The 24,718-nt window shown below is 44.4% G+C and overlaps 1 protein-coding gene across 2 annotated transcripts in view; it reads right to left on the bottom strand.

Moving 5' to 3' along the window:
• Positions 1–16,978, bottom strand: part of nck2a (NCK adaptor protein 2a) — a 29,047-nt gene extending 12,069 nt beyond the window's left edge. The window contains exon 1 of one of the 2 annotated variants that reach the window (XM_042710074.1): positions 16,741–16,978. The gene's annotated coding sequence lies outside the window, so the exon portion shown is untranslated. Of the gene's footprint in view, positions 1–13,213; positions 13,702–16,740 lie in introns of those variants that run through there. The other variant, XM_042710075.1, reaches the window with a different exon arrangement.
• Between the last annotated feature and the right edge of the window lie 7,740 nt (positions 16,979–24,718).

The raw sequence follows: 24,718 nt of genomic DNA, 5'->3' as shown, positions 1-24,718 counted from the left end.
ATAAAAGGCGAGAGAAACGCACGCACATTCAGACACGCGCGCAAATAATGGGTTACAGCCTAAACGCATTGCCCTTCTGCCAGTTGCATCAAATTGTTTTAGTACTTCTTCGCTGTCGATTTCCAAATCTGTGTGAATATTCATGAGAGCAAGTCCAGTCAGTCTTTTCGTAGATAGATACAAGACCTTCAGGACGCAATGAATGTTTGGGTAGAAATTTGCCGAACTTTCCAGGGCTTGATAAAGTTCACTGCGTAACTCATTTAGCTGTTTCCAGCTCTGTATCTGCATCGTCAACGCTGGGCATTAGTTGTCTGTACTCCGATTTTATAGTTTCCCCATTTTAATAAATATGCGTTCATGATATATTTTTTTTTTTCTTCTCGCGTAGCAGAAGGTACGCACAATGCGTACGGCTGCATGCGCCACTGGAACTCTGTGCAATTAATACAATACATAATAGGCTAATTGATACAATATCTCCTCGTTTGAGTGTGGTTGTTTGAGTGCAATGGGAGTGTATGATCGATGTTGTCTATAAAGGTATTTAGGTAAAGGTATTTACGGGAAAATATCTCGATCCATCTGTCACGTCTCTGTCTTTAGAGGGCAGCGCCAAATAACCGAACAAAACTCAACTCACGCTTGCCTCACGGGCACAATACCACATTTCATCATATTTGATAAAATGAAGGACAAATTAGTTGTGAATAGTATCACCGAGTTTGACAGGTATTGGTCAGGTAATAGCCGAGTGACAGCTGATTTGCTTTCTGATTTGACAGTACTTATTCGTGGTTTTTTTCAGCGCCAGATAACTGAACACAACTAAACTCACGCGTGCCTCGCGGCCACAATACCAAATTTCATCATATTTGATAAAATGAAGGACAAATTAGTTGTGAATATTATCACCGAGTTTGACAGGTATTGGTCAGGGGAGACGGCCCAGTGTTCCGAAAGCCCGATATTCCGAAATCTCAATATTCCGAAAAATAGTCCCCCTGGCAAAATTTAGAAATATTTTAAGTGGCACAAAACACTCAAAGCATTTCGTTTGCACAGCAGAGCGGTGACGCTCACCGGGCTATCACGCATATAACTTTTCCTAGGCAATATTTGTTAACTTAGCCTACTCTGGTTTTGAATATGGGGTAGGCTACCACTCATGCGAAGGAAATCACCGGCAGATTGTCGCAGGACATTACGCAGATCTTGTCAAGCACTGACAAAGCATGCATGCGTTGGCAATCATACAAATATTTTTGTATCATCGCGATGCAAATGCATGTGTGTATAATAATATTCTGAATTCAAGTTAATGCTTGTGAAATAAAGGCATTTATATGTTTATGGTTTTGTGTTTCATTGGGATGTGCATGTGGGCAATAGTGGTTCACGTTGCTGTACTCACAATTTCGGAACAGCGGGCTGTCGGAAAAATGGGCTTTCGGAACATTGCCATGGAACCTTGGTCAGGTAATTGCCGAGTGACAGCTGATTTGACAGTACTGCTGTTGTTTTAAGCAAATAAAATGTGGAACGTCCTTATACGTGTTTAAGGAGGGGTTGTAAAGGTGCTCATATCTTCGGACCTCTTCTGTTATGTTTGTTCATAATCAACAAGAATAAGCTTGTGAGACAGTCTGCAGGATATTCATAAAAAACCGTGTCATTAGTATGAACAGTTGAGACAACTTATCCCTCTTTCGTCTTCCGGGTCACGACCTGGCAGGGAGAGAGGGAGCATGCGCAAAGACGCAAAGTCCAGTTCCTTATCCAATTCACCGTTACATGCCGCAATAGTTGAACTATCAACTGGATCTGATCGAGTTATCCAGGGGTGTTAGTCCGACTATGTGCGGTCCGACTACGATCCGACTAAGGTGCTTACATGAAACGGATAATGCGATTTCAGTCCGACTAAGGCAGTTATTCGAATCCATGTAACCACGGTCACTGACTTCCGTGCTCCTGGCGCATTGAGTTGATTGGCTGGTATTGTTTATGGCTTGGTTCGAGTCACTGTGTTTGTTTCCCATTTACACAGCCAGGACTGTGTACAGACAGTTTTTTGAGTGCACACACACTGAACCGACAGCTAGATGACCGTGACCTAGATGACTGTAAATCGACAAAAAGTGTTTTGGATTAGAATCACAGACTGTACCTTTAACTCCATGCACATTGAGATGGAAGTGCCAACAGAGAAGGATCTGCCATTGTGTGTGCTGTTTGAGAGGCACAATGTAAAAACAAGGCGTGCAGACACTTCCTCAATATGGTCTGCTATATGTAGCACAACAGTCAGCAACAAGGGCTTAAGAGAGGGAGAAGAGCAACAGTGGAGTTGCTGGGGGCGTTTAGGGTGGGGTTGGGAGTAGTGGTGGTGGAGGGCGGTGGGGAGGGCTGTGGTGTGCTGGGATTTCTCCCAGAGGAGTGTGAGCTCGCGCTAACAAGCACACCCCTCGGGCTGTCTATGGGGTGCTAGCTTCTTCCTCTTCCCTCCGACAAGACCACTGCCAGGATATCGGCATATACTCTCTAGCTTCCAGCAATCTACACACACACACACACACACACACACACACACACAGACACAGACCCAGTCAACCACGATCCTCATCCCTCCTCTCTCATAAAGGCTACGCAAGTTGTATGCAAATCCCATGCCCAAAATGACACAGTACGAAGCACAAAGTTAACAACACCCCACACACACACTAACCTTCAATATTCCCTTCTCGTTCTCCACCCCGCACCACCCCACCAGACCCACTCGGTCGTTTTCTCATGTACGATTCCTTCACCGGCCATAAAAGCACAGCAGTTAATTAGCATGCTGCTACATTAACGCAAACAAATTCCCACTCCTCTTTCTTCTCCTCCTGCATCTAAAGAGACAAGAGGGGCCATTACAACGCCATAGAGGACTTAGATGTGAGCACAAGATTATGAACACATACCCACGGGATGAAAATAAGAAAGTAAGAAAAAAATTAAAAATAAATTAAAAAAAAGAGGCAGATAAGAGAGATATAAAAAAGAAACAAACAAACTACAGCGTCTGAAGCAGCAGCCGCATAAGTCAGTGTTCAGTAATCAGGAAGATTAGAGGGGAAGATTATTCCATGTGATGCTCTGGAAAAAGATGCCTGCAATTGCCACGGGCACTCCCCCGGTCTCCAGCACACATCTGTTTACAGGGAGAAGGGACGTGAGGGCCATGCTAAGTCGCACGCACGGCACACCTCCCTGGGCTCGCCGTGGCTAGGAGGTCTGCCCTCGTTGGCCTCCTCGCATCTGGAGGTTTCAGTGGGGAAAGCCAAAGGGATTCTGGGGGGGTGGGAGGGTGACACAGCCAGGGGAGTTGTGTAGAAAGTGTGTGTGGGTTTAGTGCGAGTGTGTGTGTGTGTGTGTGTGTGTGTGTGTGTGTGTGTCTGGGAGGGGGAGAGTGCGGGGGGTTGAGACTCTGCGGCGGTATGGCAGCCGTGTTTAAAAGGTCATCCCACCAGGCGGGAGGCAGCTGAGCAGGGATCCGTGCCGTCACAGGGCTGAGACCGACAATAGCAGTAACCAGCCACCACCATTTCATCATGGGTCAGGAAACATGAGCGCCCGCCCGCCCACCCACACACACACACAAACATAGCTTGAGTCAACTCCCACACAAGTGGATGCACAATGAAGCAACGGCTTCACATGATTTGACACAGAAGACACACACCCAAACATACACGAATACACGCACAAACTAGCAGACACACACACGATTGCACACAGACAAACACACAAACGAGTGCACACACTTGAGCCATGCACACACACATGCATACACAATCACCCGAGAGAGATGTTGGTGGAAGCTACTCGTCACAGTTCAGCATTCCGATAGCTCGTGACGGACAGCGGACAGACAAGAAAATGTCAACATCGCTTCATTCCCCTCGTTAGGACCGAGGGAGAAATGCCCCTGTGAGAGGTCCATATGGAGAGTCTCTTCAATCCTTCAATCCTTCTCTCCCTCCCTCCCTCCCTCCCTCCATCTCTTTTTCTCTCTCCCTCGTTCTTTCTCATTACTGGCCGTGCATCCCTGGCTGAGCATGTCGTCCATAATCTGGCCACGGTGAGCAGACATGTGGGTAATTTCTTTAATAGGTTGGGCCAGCAGCACACCACAGACCTGCGCCAAGCCCCCCCCCCCCCCTCGCTTTAATCCAGAGCCAGGCTCACTCCTAATACTCTTATATATGTCTGAGAAAGAGAGAGAAAGAGAGAGAAAGAGAGAGAAAGAGAGAGAAAGAGAGAGAAAGAGAGAGAAAGAGAGAGAAAGAGAGAGAAAGTGTGTCTGTGTCTGTGTCTGTGTCTGTGTCTGTGTCTGTGTCTGTGTCTGTGTCTGTGTCTGTGTCTGTGTCTGTGTCTGTGTCTGTGTCTGTGTCTGTGTCTGTGTCTGTGTCTGTGTCTGTGTCTGTGTCTGTGTCTGTGTCTGTGTCTGTGTCTGTGTCTGTGTCTGTGTCTGTGTCTGTGAATTTTCTAATCCTGGAACAATCACTTCAATCTGTATAGGCTATGCAGGCTGAGGGTAAATATATGGCCGTAAAGAGGATGATAATCTCTGGTTCACCCTACAGTCATGAGGCCTATGACAGGTTCTCCTCAGATTTCACTGCTTATGATGTGAACATGAGAACAGAACCCCTTTTTCCACCTTAGCTTCTTCAGGTTTACACAATTTACATTCATTGTTACACATATATTATTTTCTTTGCTTTGCTCTGCTTTGCCTTGCCTTGCCTTGCCTGACCACACCCACACCCACACCCACACCCACACCCACACCCACACACACCTAATCCCCATTATTGCACAATTTTTTCTGAAGTCGTTTTGACTGTACATATATCACTCAGCAGAATAAGGGCTTTAGGACACATTCAGTTAAACCACATCACACACTATTGAAATTCTGGCACTTTCATCAACTCGAGTTTTTTCACTGATACATCACTCACTCGTCTGTCACAATGCCCAGGAGAGCAAGTCTCTCCCTCTTGGGTAAACATGATTAAACTGAACAGTGAGCTCAACTATGCCAATTCATTCTGCTAGCTAGAGGAATATGTGATAGTCATATTGCATTTTCATTGAAAGCAGAAAGGCTTTTCTCACATAGGCATTCAGACAAGCAGGCTGCTTTTGCTATTATTTGGCAATATCTGAGGAACATCTACGGTGTTAGCCAAGCACAATGACAAACCTGAGTGTGTAGAGGTCAAGAAAACAGTTTTGGTTGGTATTTTATCATTTCCCATTCCAAGGCATCATTGGTGCAATCTTTAGCGGAGAAAGACCGTATTTGTGTTCTCCTCAGGGATTCCAGGGGGTCCCCCTGTGGAGCAGTTTATCTCCGAGCTGCCCTGGCTCACTGTGTGTGTGAGGGGGTGGGGTGGGGTGGGGTGGGGGGGTTGGGGCTTTGGGTGTTGACAGGAAGACAGGGGTGGTGACAAGTCTGACAGCTCAGGCCCGAGTTATGGTTCCAGTGCGTCAGGGGGAGCAGGGGAAGAGATGCCTCTCCCAGCCTGCTGCCACCAGGGCTTGGCTGAGGGAGCTGCGCTTACCTGCTGACACAGCACTTCCCACATCCTCTGCAGTCACCCCCCTCACCAATGCCCCCTCCACCTCCTGCTGCTTTTAGTCTTTCTACGGGGTCTGGCCTCCCTCCTTGACCCCCTCCTCTTTCTTACCGTCATCCGTCTCTGTCAGGATCTCTCAGTCTCTTAAACAACTGGTAGCTTTGTCTCTGTGTGCAATCTGTCTCCCAGTTTCTGACAATTCTGATATTATCTCTATAGCCCCCCTCTCTCTTGCGCTCTCTTTTTCTGTGTGTGTGTGTCAGTATTTGTACGTGTGTGTGTGAGTGTGTGTGTCTGTCAGTGTTTGTACGTGTGTGTGTGAGTGTTTGTACGTGTGGCCTTTCATCATTCAGCCCACTGCTCAAGACCTGCAGAAACTTCTGTGAAAAGAGAGAATCACACTGGCAGAGCATCAACAAGAGAAATTCGACCCCACCCTAAACTCACACACACACACACACGTCCTCATCACCATACGGGTAGTCCTGACTCGACCTCCTGCTCTGTGTTGTCTTGGAGACGGTGTGGAGATCCCAAGAATCCTCCTCCAGCGCTGATCCCCTTAAACTCCCCTCTAAAACCCGCCTGTCTGTCTCAGTCAGGGGCCTCTGCTTAGCAGCTGTCACCTCAATCCCCTCAAGAACACCAGCTCAAGACCACAAGGACACCTACAACCACAACACCAACACCCCACATCAATAACATTAAGGCCCAATTCCCAGTCACATTGAAAGACGTTTTTATGATGCTAATTAACCGTATTAGCGTCAAGCGGGAATGGGAGCTGATGTTGCTGATACGGCAAAGTCGAGCTGTTCATCTGTCCCCTGGCGACCTAGTAACATTAACGGCAATCTTCTGCTATGGCTCCAGAGGGAATGAGTGCCACAAGATTGATTTCAATCTTCAAGAACGGCACTTTTACTACTTTCGTCTCGGGGAGGCTAGCGCTCACTATATCGTTCTGTTTTATGCGGGCACGGCACGGTGGGAATGGCAATTCATCATCAATTAGGGATTGTTTGTTTGTCTGACATTGTTGCAGATGTCATATGTGAATGAGATATATGTCAAGAGAACCTGAACACAGACAACCACAACACCAACACAACTCAACAACAACACCAACACAACTCAACAACAACACCAACACAACTCAACAACACCAACACAACTGAACAACACCACCACCAACTCAACTCTACTTCCAACAGCACCACCAACTTAACTCCAGTTAAACCCCAAACTCCACTCAACCCCACTAGCACAAGCACCATCAATGGTACAAATCTCTTGACCCCACATTCCATGGAATGCAGCAAGAGGAAGAACTCTGGTAGCTCGCCCAGTCTTCCACACATCACTGACAGAGCCTGAGTCTGAGTGTGACGGAGGACGTCTGGGTCCACTAATCTGACTGGCAAACAGAGAACAAAACAACACTTGGAGGATGATAGATGAAGTCCTACGAGGAGCCCTGAGCAAACATCAGTGTAAGCACGCCAAACAGTCGCTGGTTTTGACAAATTATTTCAAATCCTAAAGAGACGAGCAGCCTCGGCGTGTCAAGTGGAAGAGGCAGTGAAGGAGAATGTGTGTGTGTGTGTGTGTGTGTGTGTGAAAGACAAATAGAGAGAGAGGGTGAGAAAGAGAGATGGAAAAGAGATATGCAAAAAGAGTGTAGAAACAGTTGGGCTGTGCAAGTTGGCTTTGATGTCCGGCCCGATGGAATGTGACACTTGACCAAATGGACAAACACAACACTTGTCAAGGAAATGACCAGGTCAAAGAGGACATCACTTCCTGTGTAAACAGTGGGAAAGAATGCAAGCAGCAAGAGGAGCTTTGCAAAAAAAGGACTGGCTCTCTCTTCACTGACATGTGGACAGGAAGGCGATGGAGGCATTGGCGGCGACAGAATGGCGTGCTTATACAGTTCGTTCTAACGCAGTCACGGTCAAGCAACAGCACGTCAACACTTACATCAAAACGCACAGGCAGCAGACTATTCCCCTTTGAGGCAATCCAGCCAAAAGAGGGTTCTAGAATGGTTAAAATAACACCCCTCTAACACCCATCTCCTCTTCTCTTCTCTCCTTTCCTTTCCTTTCCTCCGTGACTTTCATCACTTGAGGACTTTGTGTTTGGCATTGATGTATTAAAAATAAAACAAATGTCACAAGCCACAAGAAGCCTTTTGAGATTCTTATTTTTTTAATGCTGGCTCTGCTTTGTTGCGTGGAATAAGTGATGTCCTTGAGACCAGGGTTCTTCTATATACCCCTTACTCGGAGTTAACTCCAGGTTTGTCACTAAAACACGTCCTTGGAATACCCCCCAGGTTCAATTTCCATTCAGTAAACACACACATATACATATATACAACACACACACACACACACACACACACACACACACACACACAAAGAGAGAGACAGAAACACACACAGAGAGAATGGCAAGTGGTTATCCAGAATGGTATAGCAGATATGAATAATATGAATCCAGTTGGTCATCTGTGCCAAAAGGGACCATTTAGTATTTCGGTGGCTATTCTCTGGGATGGAGAGAGGCTATCCTGTCCTGCTTCCTCTCCACACTCCCTGATGAGACACACATAGCCACAACACACACACACACACACACACAAAGAGGGAAAGTGCAGAATATAAATTACCTCTTACAGGAAGGCCTTTGGAAAATTCACAATGTGTGAGTGTTTGTGTGTGTGTGTGTGTGTGTGTGTGTGTGTGTGTTGTAAAACACAAGGACACGGAGGCCTGATAAAAATTCAGACTCGTCTCTGCAGCAGAATGCAAGTGTTTGAACGCAATGTGTGTGTGTCTGTGTGTGTGTCCGTGTCCAAGGTCCATTAAACAAAGGAGTGCCATAGGCCCCACCACTGGCCGTTCGCTCTGTAAACAAGGCAGCCGGCCACAAACCAACCACCCAGCAAGGCTAGTTCAGGTCGGGTCACGCATTAGCCGTCACACACACACACACACACACGGTTTTCCTTTCCTCGCTGCCCTCTCTCCCCTCCCCCCTTCAACCTTTTCCAGTTTCCCATCCCTCTCTTTCCACCTCTGCCTTCCTCCCTAGCCACAAGTTCCTGTGCATATTACCAGTCACCAAACCAGTCACCTAACCAGTCGCCTAACTAACAAATACAATGGCATCTGCTGGAATATGATTAGCTGATGTAATAATACTGTATTGTGCTGTATCTAGACACATGCAAATGTACACACTCACAGGCATGCACACCTACCGATTACAACTGACATTTGTCCGTGTGGAAACAAACAGAAATACACACACTTGCAGCTCTGCGTCTGAGTAATTAAACATAAGGCAATTCCTTGCCCAGATTCACCCGGCACAAGGATTGGTCCATGGCACCCTTCCAAACACCCACTGACACACAGCTTAATCATCACATCTTTACATGGCAGCATGGTGAGGGAGCAGACGCGCACTGTGTGTGTGTATGTGTGTGTGTGTGTGTGTGTGTATGTGTGTGTGTGTGTGTGTGTGCGTGTGCACTGTGTGCGTGTGTGTGTGCACTGTGTGCGTGTGTGTGTGTGTGTGTGTGTGTGTGTGTGTGAGAGTGTGTGTTTTCCCTCTATGTCTTTAAGTACATCCCATGCGCTGACCTCCATGTATCTTCACCCTTGAAAACCCCTCGGCTCATAAATAAAACTGCCTCTATTGCACCCTCAGCAATACAAGTGATTTCACAGCCCTGGCCAAAGACACCCACACACACCCCCACACACACACGTAGCCAATTTCCAAGGAAAATGGGGAAGACCCTGAAGAGGGACACTGGGAGTGTGACAGCGACTAAGCACACACTAAGAAAAAGGGTTGTGTGCTCGTGTGTGTGTGTGTGTGTGTGTGTGTGTGTGTGTGTGTGCTCGTTTGTGTGTGTGCAAGCAGCTTGCCAATTACCCTGGTTCCATTCACTGCAGCTGGCTTCTTCTCAGCCTGACCTTAACAGACACCCTGTGCCACTGAGCCATGCATATCCTCCCGTGGCTGCCGTTAAATGCGGCCGGTGCGCCAAGACTCGCGGTTCAGAAGACTGACTACCTAAGACACAGAGAAGACCTTCGACTGTAAAAGCCATCATAATCCACACGGCTAAAAGACACGCCTGAGAGAGGTCACAGCTAAACACAGCCTTGGCCATGACCAGGCAACAGAAAACAACAAACAAACCCCCATGCAGGTTTTTACAGGGCAATCCAACGAAACGGGCACTTTCCAGAGGATAAGTGATGAGGCTTGGTTTACAGGTTAGACAAAGACAAAAAGGGGGAGGGGGGTTAGAGCGATTGAGAGGGAGCTGGACACGGTGGGAAGGGGAAAGGGATGGAGGAGCAGGGGTGATTGCAGTGGAGGGGGCAGGGAATGGAATAATGGTTAAGGAGCAGAGAGGGGAGAGGATGCTTTCAGAGAGAGAGAGAAAATGAGGGATGGTGGAGAGGAAGGAAAGGGAAGGATGAAAGGAAAAAGCAGGAAGGCATCGCGTATCTTGGCATATCTCAACATTATCTCAACAGAATCTGAAGGCAGTTGGTAGGCTGAAATTCTTATTGGCAGGTCTGTAGCACGGCAAGATTCGTTTCATCCAAGAAATGACCAGAACAGAATTCAATCTGGGTGTAGCCTTGCCTTGGCAGCTACACGATACATTGCAACAGCTAATACCTGTGTAGCCATAACCCAGCCCTTGTTCAAAGGTCTCGATGAATGGGAAGGTTAAAGTCAAAGCCGTTACATCACAGCACTAGCACCCCCCGTTAGCAAGGTGGCTTCCGTAGGTAAACTGTACTTACTGTTCTCAGGCAAAATGCAACTCCAGACCGCATTCCCTTGCGCAATAATGTTTCACGGGCTGTTTGCATTTCTAACTAATCCTCATCCTGCATAAAGTGAACGTTCGATTTCAAGTCTAGACACATTCAGCAACGTTGACCTGATTTTCAGATCAGGGCTCAACATTGAAACAAAACACATGTTAGCTTAGTATATTCTGTGGTGACAGTGTCAAAAATGTAACAGGCTGATAGATGAACAACATTTTTCTTTCACATCTACTTGGTCAGCACATGCTGTACTGGGCAAATGCGGGAGGGGGACCAGCTTAATCAAATTAATTAGAGAGAAACGGACTCCGCCAACACTTTCCTACGAATAAGCTCCATGGCAATGAAAGGCAAACCAACACCGCCCCTCGACTGGCACATTCATTGTGGCAGTTGCAGCCTGAGAGGCAGACGTCTTTTCTCCGTCTCTGCCAGGCTTCCAACACAACACAACACAACACAACCCCCCCCCCCCCCCCACACACACACACACACACACACACACACACACACACACACACACACACACACACACACACACACACACACACACACACCCTGCCAACCCCCACCCACAGCTCCCTGCTTCGACTCTTATCAGTTCCATCCCTTACCTCTCTCCACTCATTCAATCACTCCTGTCTCTCTAACATTGTGATGACAGATCCGAATCAGAATCAGAATCAGAATCAGAATCAGGTTTTATTGGCCAAGTAAGTTTGCACAAACAAGGAATTTGACTTGGTAAAGTGACTCTCAGTGAATCATTGGGTTACAACAGGGCTCTTGTAAACATCACCCCTGCGATGATTAAGGTCACCATTACCTTTGGTCGAGCCACCCATGTGAAAGCTTCAATCAGACTAATGCCTAGATAAACACAACAGTGTAGGGGTAAATCGTCAAATGTGTTTGCAACACGGGCCTGATGACAACAAGGCCATATAGGAAAATATAAAGAGTAGGTCAAGTTGCAGTTGTTGTCTCAGTCAATACAACAGGCATAAGAGAGCTTGAGTAAGCAGAGGTGGAGGCCTATACTGTGAAGGGCGTTTCTGCATTTGAACTCCACTTCGGTTTTTAAGGAAATTGAATCCAAGCCCATGAGTCTCTCTCGTATATGAGGCAGCAGGGTGGTGATGGTCCTTAAGTGTGTGGGGTGGTTGGAGGGGGGGTGAGATGGCGGGGAAGCAGTGTTGAGTTTCAGCCTCTCGTCTCACGCCACCCCACACCAGAGTGGCTATCTCTGGGAGACGTCTTAGCCGGGCAGCAGGAGTGAGGCACAAGAGTGCTATCGACCCTTAATTATTCTGCAACAAGCCACAGCTCCAGGTGTTTATGACTCCAAAATAAATGAATGGGCCCACACGGCCATGAAAATCCGAGTGATTATATGAGTGAGTGAGTGAGTGTGTGTGTGTGTGTGTTTGTTGTGTCTCTGTGTGTGTGTGTGTGTGTGTGTGTGTGTGTGTGTGTGTGTGTGTGTGTCTGTGTGTGTGTGTGTGTGTGTGTGTGTGTGTGTCTCTGTGTGTGTGTGTGTGTGTGTGTGTGTGTGTGTGTGTGTGTGTCTCTGTGTGTGTGTGTGTGTGTGTGTGTGTGTGTGTGTCTCTGTGTGTGTGTGTGTGTGTGTGTGTGTGTGTGTGTGTCTCTGTGTGTGTGTGTGTGTGTGTGTGTGTGTGTGTGTGTGTGTGTGTGTGTGTGTGTGCGTGCGTGCGTGCGCGGCACCCGTGTGTGTGTGGTGTGCTACTCACCAGTGCCCTCTTTGTTTGATTTCCTCACTATACCTTCATTCACTCTACTATGCACAGACATGTGTTGGGTTGTGGAAACAAAGCCTAAGGCTGGGACACTGACAAAGAGGGAAGGAAAAACAGAAAGCATGAGTGTAACAAAGAAAAAAATAGATAACGAGAGAGAGAGAGAGAAAGAGAGGGAAGGAAGGAGAGAGAAAAAAAAGAGAGAGAGAGACAAACTTAACATCCCTCCCTCAAAGGGGATAGGAGATTAGGTCCAGAAGCCCAGCAGAGTCTGCAGTGTGTGTGTGTGTGTGTGTGTGTGTGTGTGTGTGTGTGTGTGTGTGTGTGTGTGTGTGTGTGTGTGTGTGTGTGTGTGTGTGTGTGTGTATCAGTTTCTCAGGGTCAAGGAGGAGGAGAAGGATACAGGAGAGCGAAATGGAGAGGATCATGAAAGGGACAGAGGAAGGAGGCAGAAGAGGAAAAAAACTGCTGCAAATGAATATGAAGTAAATGAAAAGGAAGAGAGAAAGTGTGTGTGTGTGTGTGTGTGTGTGTGTGTGTGTGTGTGTGTGTGTGTGTGTGTGTGTGTGTGTGTGTTTGGTGTGCTGAGCACTGTCACTGTTAAACAACAGCAAACACATGGGACTGCAGTTCAGTTCAGCCAAGGGACAAAGCACTGGTCAATTCCCCCAGGACTACCCTGCCCCACAGAAGGCCTTTTCAGCTAAGCAGCTTCTAATTCCCTCATCTGGTGGCACAAAGTCACAGTTTCTAATGTGTGTCCGACAGAAATGTAGGTATATCCTCCATGTCTAACTTGTCAGTGGCTAATGGTGTCGTGCTGGAAAGTGATAAACTGAAAGTGAGAATGTATCTACCACAACACAATAATGAGATACATGTTAACCTGATGTATTTTTCCATAGAAACAAAAACAAACCTGCAGCCTACACACAAAAATCTCACCCACCTACGCAAACAGGCACACAGATCCACGTGCATCTGCTCGAGAGCGCCCGCCAAATTATGTCCAAAATATATCCCTCATACAAATAGCCTCCGACGCACACTACAATTCACTAGCAAACAATGAGAGTGCATCAACATGGCGCACATGTAGAACTAAAGCTCCTTTCTCTTCCTGGGTCAGAGGGCAGCTCTGTTTAAAGGTCGCTCCAATCAATGTGGCTGCTGTCTGGTTCATGGTGGCAGATTAGAGATGATAAGATTCAGGCTAATGCCTGGGCCTCTCGTCCTCATGCAGTCATATGACAGAACGGCTCATACCCTCACCTTCCATCCATCTATGAGTGGGACTGGGCTCTCTCCATCTCTCTATGAATTGCTGCCTTTCTTTCTATCATTCTTCTGTTTGTTTCTTCACTCTCTCTCTTTCTACTTTTATTGCCCACTTTCGTTCTCATGCTTTACCTTGCCAACCCACCCCACCCCCCCCCCCCCCCAATCATTCCCGGGACATTTGTTGTGTGGCGAGACGTTCTGCTTTTTTCTTCAATTACTGGATGTAAAACTCGCTAACCATCGTTGGCATTTCCCTCCTCTACTTTCCTAACAAATACTGCAGATGACAGAGACATGCATCTGTAAACTCAGTGATCCTCGAGGGGGGGGGGGGATCTGAAACGGAGCACTTTTCCAGCCACCGTTTAGCAACACTGCTTACATCATCTGGTACTAAAAACAGAGATCACCATTTAAAGCAAGATATTCAACTATGTAGCGATGGCTAACCATGATGACCACGGACATGTGAGAAAGCAATACATTTACAAATACGCAGGAAAAAGCCGCAGCAGAAACTCAAACTGTGACCGGCACTTGCGAGACCTCGCCAAGCCCATAAACACTGTAATTATACCCTTTTATAGAGAATCTCAAGTGTATTTAGGTCATACTTCTGAGCAAACCTTGGAATTGGAGATGGTCTGGAGGAGATGACAGGGGAGAGATGTACACATATAGGGACAGAGAGAGAGATAGAGAGGGAGAGAGACAAAGAGAGAGAAGGACTGTCGCACATAAAATACTCCACAACTTCCTTGCTCCTTGTTCCTTGTTGCCATTCATCATTCTTGTTGGCAGCAACACCAACACAGCATCCGGTTTAATTTCAGTGTCTGCTACAGCTAGTTCATACTTTGGGAGTAGAACACAACTTATGGAATTCACACAGACAGAGATAAATGTACAGCGACCCTCTGCAGCCTTACTGGGCCAAGGAAGAGAGCCCTGCATACACAGAGAGAGATAGAGACGGAGAGATACAAAGAGAAAGGGGGTGAGTGAGTGAGAAATAGAGAGGGTGAGAGAAAGAGAGAGGGAGAGCGAGAGAGGGAGAGAAAGAGAGAGGGAGGGAGAGAGAGAGAGAGAAAGAGAAAGAGAGGGCGAGAAAGAGAAGGAAGGGAGAGAGGGAGGGAGAGAAAGAGAGAAAGAGAAAGGGGGGCGGGAAGGAGAAGGAAGGGAGAGAGAGAGAGAGAGAGAGAGAGAGAGAGAGCAGACCCAGAGAGAGCTCTTTGCAGCTCTTTGTTTAAAAATTGGTGACTGGTAGCGAAGGGGTCAGAGTGTACACAACAAATTCCAGAGGCCTCGTCCAAGTGAGCAGCCAGATTGTAGAAGGGAGATCAGTGACATTGGAGAATGCCAGGCGTAGTAATGGAGGGCCATACTGAATCTAAACTCTGCTGGGAGAGGTGGGGTACTTATATGGTTGACATGGTTGGATGGAATCCAAGGCAAAGGAAGGCGGCAACTGAAGGTGATGTCAAGGACACGACTGGCTCTTCCTGTGCTTGAGTGGGCATATTTGCTACGCTCCAAAAACAAGGGGAAATTAATGACCTACTGTTACCCGTTTTGTTCACCAGCTATAAAATATTCACAAAGGCAAGGCTTCACAGCAATCACTGTGTTACCTGTTTTAGTCTCTGTATTTCACCATGGTGCTTGGATCCACTGTACAACAAAACACACATTTGAACAGCTAACTTACGGTCATCTGGTACTTAAATGCAAAACATTTCTTTCAAGCAGTCTGGTTCAACCTGAGCCACATGAATTGCAGCATGTCTGACATATCAGTGGAAAAACTACAGTTAACCCAACTCATGCAGCCCTCATACAGGCAAAGCCCAAGAGGCTGAGGAGGGTGGGGATCCCTTTGTACGAGGATGAAAACTCAGATGAGAGGGCATAAGTAGCAGAAAACACAGGGGTGTCTAGCAAAGTGGTTATGACCAAACCAAGCACCATCGGTTAGACCTCATGCCTGACATGCTTGGCATTGCGGCGGGAGCAGACCGTGGTGCATGGGGGGTGGGGGGGGGGGGGGGGGGGGGGGGCGTGGTCCCACAGTCAAGGTGTGTCAGAAAAAAAGAAGAAAAAAAGATTTCTTCCGTCTCCTCATTTTCCAAGTTGGTCTGGAGAAATGTAGCTTCATTGTACATAAATATATGAGACAGAGACTAAGATTGTAGGCAAATCAGATAAAATCACCCAAAAGAGCTTTTAAGAGCTTTTAAAAACCACAATAATTCTGACTGAATAGTGTCTGTGGCCTTGAACATAGGGCCCTGTAAGTCTGCTTAACTGAAATATGTGAAAAAAAGGCTTAAGTTGAACAATAGTGCAGGTTTTCAAAAACATAGCCTAATTGTACATAGGTTACAGGTTGCCAAAGGGCTTGCACTAACTTCCATTGTACAATAAATATGGACACTTTATTCTACGACATGGTATTTTCAAATATTCGCAACAAGCACTCAAATCTAGTCAGAAAACCTAACTCAATATTACAACACACGTACAGAAATGGGTTACCGAGTTTGAATACCGTGAGCTACTGGGTTGTGCCTCTAAAACAATGTAACGAATATGATATCAACGGAGGCGACATGTGTCAGTGCTGTGCAAGCATAAACCAGCGGTAGGCGATTTCAAATGACAAAGGCTAGACCCATTAACGAATAGGTTAACCGTCGTTTGGTTGAAGGTTGAATTCATGTCTTATAGCGTAGTCAAGACTACACAATGCCATGAGAAAGCGCAAACAAAGCCGCGTCGAAAACGGTGTTGTACGTTATTGTAGGACAGTCATAGGTGAGACACCGATTTCTTGGAATGGCGAGTCCAATGCTCATCCCACCAATGATCATCCCATCAATGAACATCCCATCCATTCTCTTGAAAGCCGTAACGTTACCCTATACAACAAAAGGGTCGCGCACGAGAGCAGCAAGCAACAAGGACTAAAGAGTATCCCCTTCGCATAGTCTTTTCGCTTTAAGACCAAAACGGGTGACACAATGTAGCGATAATTTGTAAACACGAGTCCACTTAGACTACATTATTTCACTCTTGTTAAACAAATTAAGTAAACTACAAACACGGCGGATAGCGACAGTCGCGGCTCCTTCATCATCACCACCCGATCAACCACACCAACTTTTGACTCAGTTCAGAATTCCTCCCTCCTCTTACCTTGGTATAACTCCTGATGATTCGGGCCAGGTGGACGGTGAGTGCACGTATACGGCAACCCTCTGTGAATAGCCTTGTTCGGGTCTAAACGCGTCGGAAATGCAAAGCAGTTTGTACCTCCAGGGCCCTAGAACTTCGTGGGATCTCCGGAGCTGTTTATCCGCCGTTCACTATCCTCAACTCAATGCACTGGTTTGACGAGTGACGTCACGGCTGCCATGGCTCAATCGGGGGAGGAGAGAGGAGGAGGGAGTAGACCTGTGAAAAGAGACATGTATTTCCTTTTATTGAAACAAGTCATAAGTCAGCCTTGAAATTTCATTTTTACACAAAGTGTATATGTAGCCTTTGACATAGTGAAAAGCTGACGTTACCATGATCTGAAAGTTTGTTGATGTTTTCTTAAAAACTCAACCAGAGTACAGTTGAAAATCATTGTTAACCACTGTTTTATTAACCCTCCTATTATGTTCAAATTGTACCCACATCTATTATGCTTGGGGTCAATTTGACCCCAGCAATTTAAACCTTCGAAAAATTATTATAATTCTTTTTTTTTATCCAAGTTTTTGTGTCAGGTACTTTAGGTTTGTTTGTTGACTACCTAAATAGCCCTTAAAAATAAAACAATACCCCCACCCACCCTCTTTATACATCCAGAATACATGTTACGCGACTATGGAGAAATATGCAGATACCCATAAAATCTCACTGATTGACCTAAAATTGGAAAGATATATCCTTCTGGTGTTTTTATGCCTTCATATTATTTCTAAGTACATATTGTTGCTATCTATAACATTTGGAGTAAAAAACAATTTCTTTTATCAAGAAAAGTAACAATGTGATATTGATATTGATTGATTGATATTGATTGATATTTCTTGTATATTTTATACAATTAAAACAGCCTGGGGTCAAATTGACCCCAAACAACATCTATGCGTAAAGTATGTGTACAGGACATTGAAAACATATCATCATGTTAATTTTGTCTTTACCCAGTTGTCCCCATTAAATTAGGAAAAGTCATTAAATATGAAGCAAAAAAAATGATGTCAAACATTTATTTAGAGACGTTAAACATTGAATGGGGTCAAATTGACCCCAAACATAATAGGAGGGTTAATTGCTCCAAAGGTTATTTAATATATAAAAAGATACCAAACATCAGCCAAGACACAACAATCATATGTCCTTCATAATTGCTGGCATAAGAATATAATAACATGAAACACACTCGTGTTCACCTGTACCAGTTCTCTATGAACTGGGTGTGTGTCAGTGGGGTGGGGGTCATAGCTGGGATGTGATGACAAGTGTAGTCAGACATGAAACATTACAGTGAAGACGACCACCATGGCAGCATGTATTTGACTACCTTCACCTTCAAGTTCCCCCTGCTTACTGTCAGGTGCCATCATGTGTCTGTGCATTTGACACTCCCTGATACATTAAAAAGAGTTTCTGACTAACTGGAAGGTAAATTCCACAGTGTAAACAAAAAAAAGTCTCCTAGATACCCTCATCCTTCTCAATGTTCTCCTTTCCTTTCATAACAGTATGGGGATTTCTAAACTGCTCAGTTTGCCCAGATGCATGGATGCTAATCTTTTCTGTCAAATCAGTTAACAAAACAGGTGGTTTGAAACAAAATCTCTCTCAAACACAGACAAGACCTTTTTTTTGCCCACGCCTTATATTTATTCAACAGTATACTAGAGTTGCCCTTGACCCTCTAGATCTAGGCCCTCAGTTTCAAGCTCTCTCGTCCTAAACACAACATTACCATTAGGGCAGTTTAACTTTGTTTTGGGTTCCTCATGGGTTCTTATCTTTTAAAGCCAAGACCCGAGAGCTAGCCACGTTTTACAAAGACACTGTGTTGTAAGTAAAACCTTTAAGGGTATGGTAATAGTAGCTTTTAAGTGAATCCTATTGACCAGGGGTGTGTTTCCTGAAACTGTTGCTGTACTGCAACCAAGGAAACTGATCGAGTATGTTCAAATGAACTGTTATCATTTGACAATTGTGCAGCAATGCTTTCGGTAAATGTATCCCTGTCTGGGAAAGGCTGAGTCATTTTAACAATGAGCTCACAACCCTCCTGAAACAAAAGTAAATCATTAACTCACCTGCAACTCCTTTCTTGATCATAAGTGCTGGCTTTCCATTCACTATCAGGTAACTTGAAGATTAGAAGACATTGTAAAACAGTCAACCTCCTTTTTAAGGACTTTTAATTTAATAATTTACAGCCAGACGTGTCTATTAAACTAATGTAAAATATACACAACAGGTATTTAAATGGTGTTTACCCCCACTTTGAACATAAGAAGATTTTATGTGACATTTAATGTTTTCTGTTGGAGATGTTTCAGAGTACAGTACATTGTGTAGTTAAATGTCACTTGCAGGTGACATGCAAAGAATTAAGAAGGGGAGTCAGCTTTACAGTATCTGGCCTGTATGATGAAATGGTTGAGGTGTACTCATGTTACGCAGACACAGGTGCTGGAGACGCTGCAAAATAAAATTAAAATAAACTGCAAAATAAAGCAGCAGTCTTTCTGCCGCTTCATACCATTACACTCACAGAGTAGTTATTATGGTTGACTTGGAGGGCTGGTAAGCAAAACTGTCAATTGATATATAAATCATAACCATAACCCTTTTAGCACTTAGACCGCAAACACTCAAGAGTGGCGCCAGCAATAATCTCATGGAGGCATATTGCTGCAGTATGCTTTGTTATAATTCAACAATCCAACCTCAATCTGAACACGAACAACACTACATCTCTACTCATAGAAGTGCAGCTCTCTGGCCTTGTATTTGGTTGTGCCTATACTCTAAAACAAGGCGACGGTTTGTCCACAAAAAAAGGATATTTTCCCTTTCTCTTCGGCAGCACTTAATTAGTCAATGTTGCAAGTATACCATTTATATAAGTAGCTGAAGGTACGACGCCATTGATTAATGATTTGATTTGTCATTCTTGCTCCTACTTATCAACCCTAATCCTCCTAGAATTCCACTTGTGCTACCTCATTGCCCTTACCGGTAGCGATGGCACAGACTTGAGCTCAGAGTAGAAAATTCAATCACTTAGAAAAGCTTAGACTCCAATTATTCCGACAGATTTAAGTGAAGAAAACAAAAACATTGATCAGTGCTTACAATTAGCCTTGTTTTTCCTTCCACTCATGAATGCCCATATTGTTTACAGGAGTCTGAGTGGCTATATAGGCTGCAGGTAATTGACCGGCAGATTGGTTTGTGCCTTTGGAGCGGCTCTATCACTCTTGTCCCATCTCTTATTGGGGTCATGGTTAATTGTGACAGACCAAATCAGACCCAAGAATAGCCTCAGTGCTCCTTTTCATGTCCTATTATCTTATAAGAGCATTTTAGGATAGAACAGTCAGGGGGTTAATGTGCAGCGGGCAGCACAAGGACTCATAGTACACACATCATGGTATACCAAGTGAAAAGTGGAAGTGTACATCTTGCTAAATCTTTGATCTTGGTCATGAATTCAGCGTATAAACCAGGTCTGGGCTGAAAATATGACAAGGACGAGGTTTTAAGATGACGGTGAAAAGGGAAGCAACTGCGAGGCCCAGAAGGGACACACTCATTTTGGTCATTGAACTGGGCTACTTTGAGGTCAATAGGCACTGCAGCATTAAAAAGAGGTTTCTGACTAACTGGAAGGTAAATTCCACAGTGTAAACCAAAACAGTCTCCAAGATACCCTCATCCTTCTCAATGTTCTCCTTTCCTGTCATAACAGTTTGGGGATTTCTAAACTGCTCAGTTTACCCAGATGCATGGATGCTAATCTTTTCTGTCAAATCAGTGTGAACTTTTTAGTTTATAACTTTTTAGTTTAATGAACAAACATAGAGGACCTGCTTCAATAAACGGACAAAACAAAGAGAGAGAGACAGAGTGAGAGAGAGAGTGAGAGAGAGAGTGTGAGAGAGAGAGAGAGAGAGAGAGAGAGAGAGAACACAGAGAACACATCAACACTCTGCCAGGCATGACGACAGGGTGAGAAATTACTGTTACCTTCTGGAGGATGAGGTGGGATGAAGGGCGAGCGAGCGAGCAAAATGACTAATGCCTAAATTAGGACTGGGGATGTCTCAATCACTGCTTACTCATGGGTCAGTCGGCCATATCAAAATCGAGAAAAAAATACTATGTCGCCCCCTACTGACAAATCTATGCAAACTCATCCTACTGTGACCAGAATAATGTTTTGCTCTGCTTTGTTTGTCATCTCTCTCCTTTTAATAATGGTACTTGCAAAGCGAAACAGTTTCTATCTTACTGAAATATTTTAAATGGAAATTTTACATCTTTTTTATTTGCACCCCTGAGTCAGACTTTAGTTTGGTGAACAGAAATGACACTACGGGACCATTTGTTTTGTGACTACACAATACCAGAAATTCACCACTTCACCACCACAAACAGAAAAGAGAGAGGACAAACATTTTAACACAATTGGAAAAAAAATCATTGTTTGTAATTGAAACAATGCCAAAATGTAGACCACAAGAGGGCAGTATTCACACACCCATACCCATGTTTCACACATGGACAAGGTAAAGGGACATCTACTGTAGATGAGAAACACTTTTCATTGATCACACGAAATATTTATTTCATATATAGTTAAAAGGGTCTTCATTGTTTTCTCTTCTCTATTCCGTTCACTGCTCTGGTTTGGTGTTTTGTTCTATTCTGCACATATCCGAACGAAAAGCAAATGGCCATTCTCAGTAAAGACATAGAATCATAGAGCCACATTCTGAGGAACGCTGCTTAGTGTATTGACAGTCTATGGTCCAGCAGTGTATGCTTCATGCTCTGTGTGTAGCTCATGTACATGTTTTTGTAAATATGATTTATGTGATAGTGCCCCCAAAACACAGTTGGTGGTAGTTCTAAATCCCTCTATACTGACCTTTGGTATCAATTATAAACTATTGCTCCGCACATGAATCACAGGAAACAAACAAGTTTTATTTCCATGCTGCAGACAATCCGAAATCAAAAATGTTTATCACATTTTTTTGGACATTGAACCAGACCAAATAATGTTTATGGTTCTTCTGTTCTTGTCAATCCGGACCTTGGACTGATTTTCTAAAATGCCCCTTGCTCATTCAACCTAGGTCAGAGAGAAGCCCTCACTCCTCCCATCATCTATGAGGTCATGTGGCATGCTTCAACCTGAAACTGGGGGCATTGTGTGTCAATCGATATTTGTCTGATCCTTTGTTTTTTCACGGAACCCCATGGAACCATGACCCCAAGCGTTCGATCCCAGCACTATAAAGATCCCTGCAGACTGACTCCTCCCTCCTGACTGAGGGAAGTCTGAACTTGAGCAGAAACCTGGGTAATCCCCTCCGTTCCTCTTCTAGATAGCCAGATGGTGTCAAACTGACACTGCCATGGCTTTGGATCACACAGAGCCCAACAGCAGCAGGTTTTTACAATATTGATAAGCAGCATCAAGGGCTATGGTTATCATATTGTAAAATATGATGAACTACTGAGAATCCTTAGCAGCTTTTTCAGAGTGCTGTTCTAAAGCTCCAATCTGGCAAAGCAAACTGAGTTCATATTGAGTTCTGGAGAACATTATGAAGTCACTGAGCAGGCCAGTAAGGAAGCAATGGGTAGGAGTCTGCACTGAGACCTGTAATAATGTTCTACCCATTGGTTGTTATTTTCTTTGGCTAATTTCTTTACTTATTATTGTATTCTTTACTTATTGTTATATCTTTAGTTTGTCTGTTTCTGTGAGTCAAAAGAAATGTCATGTCCAGTGCAAATTTTTGCAAAGCTAACAAAAGTCTAAATAAGTACATTTGGATTCTTTATTGTGTCAGGCCTGTTATTGGATATACATGTGGACACTGGCTCAAAGTGGCATTTCTTGGCAATCATTCACACTGTACTATTTCAGCACTCCGTATCTAGTGAAAGAGTCAAAGAAAATAAAAAACAGCCCCACGGTCCCACCAGAAAGGACAATGGAAGTAAGCCTTCATGGTATATCAAAAAAGCACCTAAACCAAGATGTGGTTAATTACTGAAGACCCCCTGGCTGATCATTCTGATGCCAGCAGCTTGCAACTTCCTGACTTTCACATTTGAATGTCTCTGTGGGTGATAAGCACCTATGGTCAACCAAAGGCTCTAGCCATCTGGGGCTATGTTAAGTGCTGACATCTGTGAACTTAAGAACAAATGCGTGAGGAAATTATTGAAATGTTTTAAAGACAATGTTTCTCAATGAAAGAAAGACAGGGAGGGATTTGGATATTTCACCCTCTATGGTGCATAACATAATTTAAAGATTTGGGGAATCTGGAGGAATTGCAGTGCGTAAAGATCAAGGACGTTTAAGGTCAGTGGAAGCCAAAGCTGAATAACTGTGCTCTCTGTTGCCTCATAGAGCACTGCATCAAGAACTGTCATTCATCTATAAGCAATATAACCACAATGCATAGTTATATCCAACAATGTCAGTTCAAACTTTTATTTTGTATCTTGTCACTTGTCTATCTTTCCTTTGAACATTCCTTCTGCTCTTAGTTATGTAAAGCACACTGAATTGCCATTAGTCCCAAGGAAAACTATCATGAGGTAATTTAAAAACATGACTCAACCTGAGAGAAAAACTCAGTGCAACTTGTAAAGGCTATGATGACCTGCAAAAGATGCTCACTGCTGGACACAGCTGTCACTCTTACAGCAATGACATAGGGTATACAACATATAATATATTGCATATGTGATAAAAGTGTGCTTCATGTAACCTTATATGATGTAGCCTAATGCAGAGTAAGCCAGGTGTTCCTACTACTGTGCTGTGATTCAACTGAACGATTCTAATCTCAGCAGCCTTGCCCCCAAATCAATGAATCCACTCCTGCTGGCAAGAGCAGAACAAAAGTGGATTTGAAATATAAATGTAGGTCCCCTACGCTACTCTTTTCCCGGGCCATGCTGTCTGATCCCCGCTAGACTTACCATCAAAGAACAAGCATCTGCCACCTCAAACACACAGTGAAGGTGAATGTGAATACACCTTCCAAGAACATGAAGGTGCTTATAGAGACATCAGTATTATTGACTGGGAGGTAGTCTTATATTTGCAGTAATGTTTGGTCTTATTCAGAGTTGTATGTGATGAGAATTACATTACTCAGGTTGTATTTTTCAAATTGCAGTTAAGTGGGAATATTGAGTCTCTAGAAGAAACCCCCAGCAGCCCATCAACTCATGTTTTGTCACTTACACAATCTAACTATTGGAGGTCTCTCCTGGCTATCTCATTTCAGGTTGATGTTATCATTCTGATTGATTGACAACAAGAAAAATACTCTAACAACCACCTGATGAACTCCCCTAGCAATACCATACCAACAACTTTGTGTACTATACTGCCCTTCAAACTGTCTGTCCAAACGCAACATAGCCTGCTGCCTGCAACATGCTCAATTTAATAGCTTCATTGCTCAAATTAGCAGTTTTATTGCTCAACTTGCATATAATTGTCAGGAAATTGTCATATTATATAAATAAATAAAAACGGAATGCTAGGAGTGGCATTCCCCCAATTACCTAACCTGAAATGATATTCATTATTATTATATGGCAACGACAGTACGAGCATTCTGATTGGCTAATGCGTTGTCATGTCAGCCGCGTATTGCCCTCCTCACCGGTCAATACGGATCCGTATTGCCCTCTGACGACATTTTCAAAATGAGCGAAAGCGATCAGTCTGAGTTTTACTATCCAGACGAAAATGAAAACATCAACAGCCATGAGGAAAATTCAGAAGAAGCGAAGATTTGTTATTGAAAGTCATGATGAAGACTAGAAACTATAGTTTGAATCACTTGTGTTGTTACTTTGCTGTAAATTAAAGCCATTTCAGTTCAGC

This window comes from Clupea harengus, chromosome 2, assembly GCF_900700415.2.
Source record: "Clupea harengus chromosome 2, Ch_v2.0.2, whole genome shotgun sequence".
In the NCBI taxonomy this organism is placed as follows: domain Eukaryota; kingdom Metazoa; phylum Chordata; class Actinopteri; order Clupeiformes; family Clupeidae; genus Clupea; species Clupea harengus.
The sequence above is the reverse complement of the archived record's forward strand: the minus strand, read 5'-3'. Positions and strand labels throughout refer to the sequence as shown.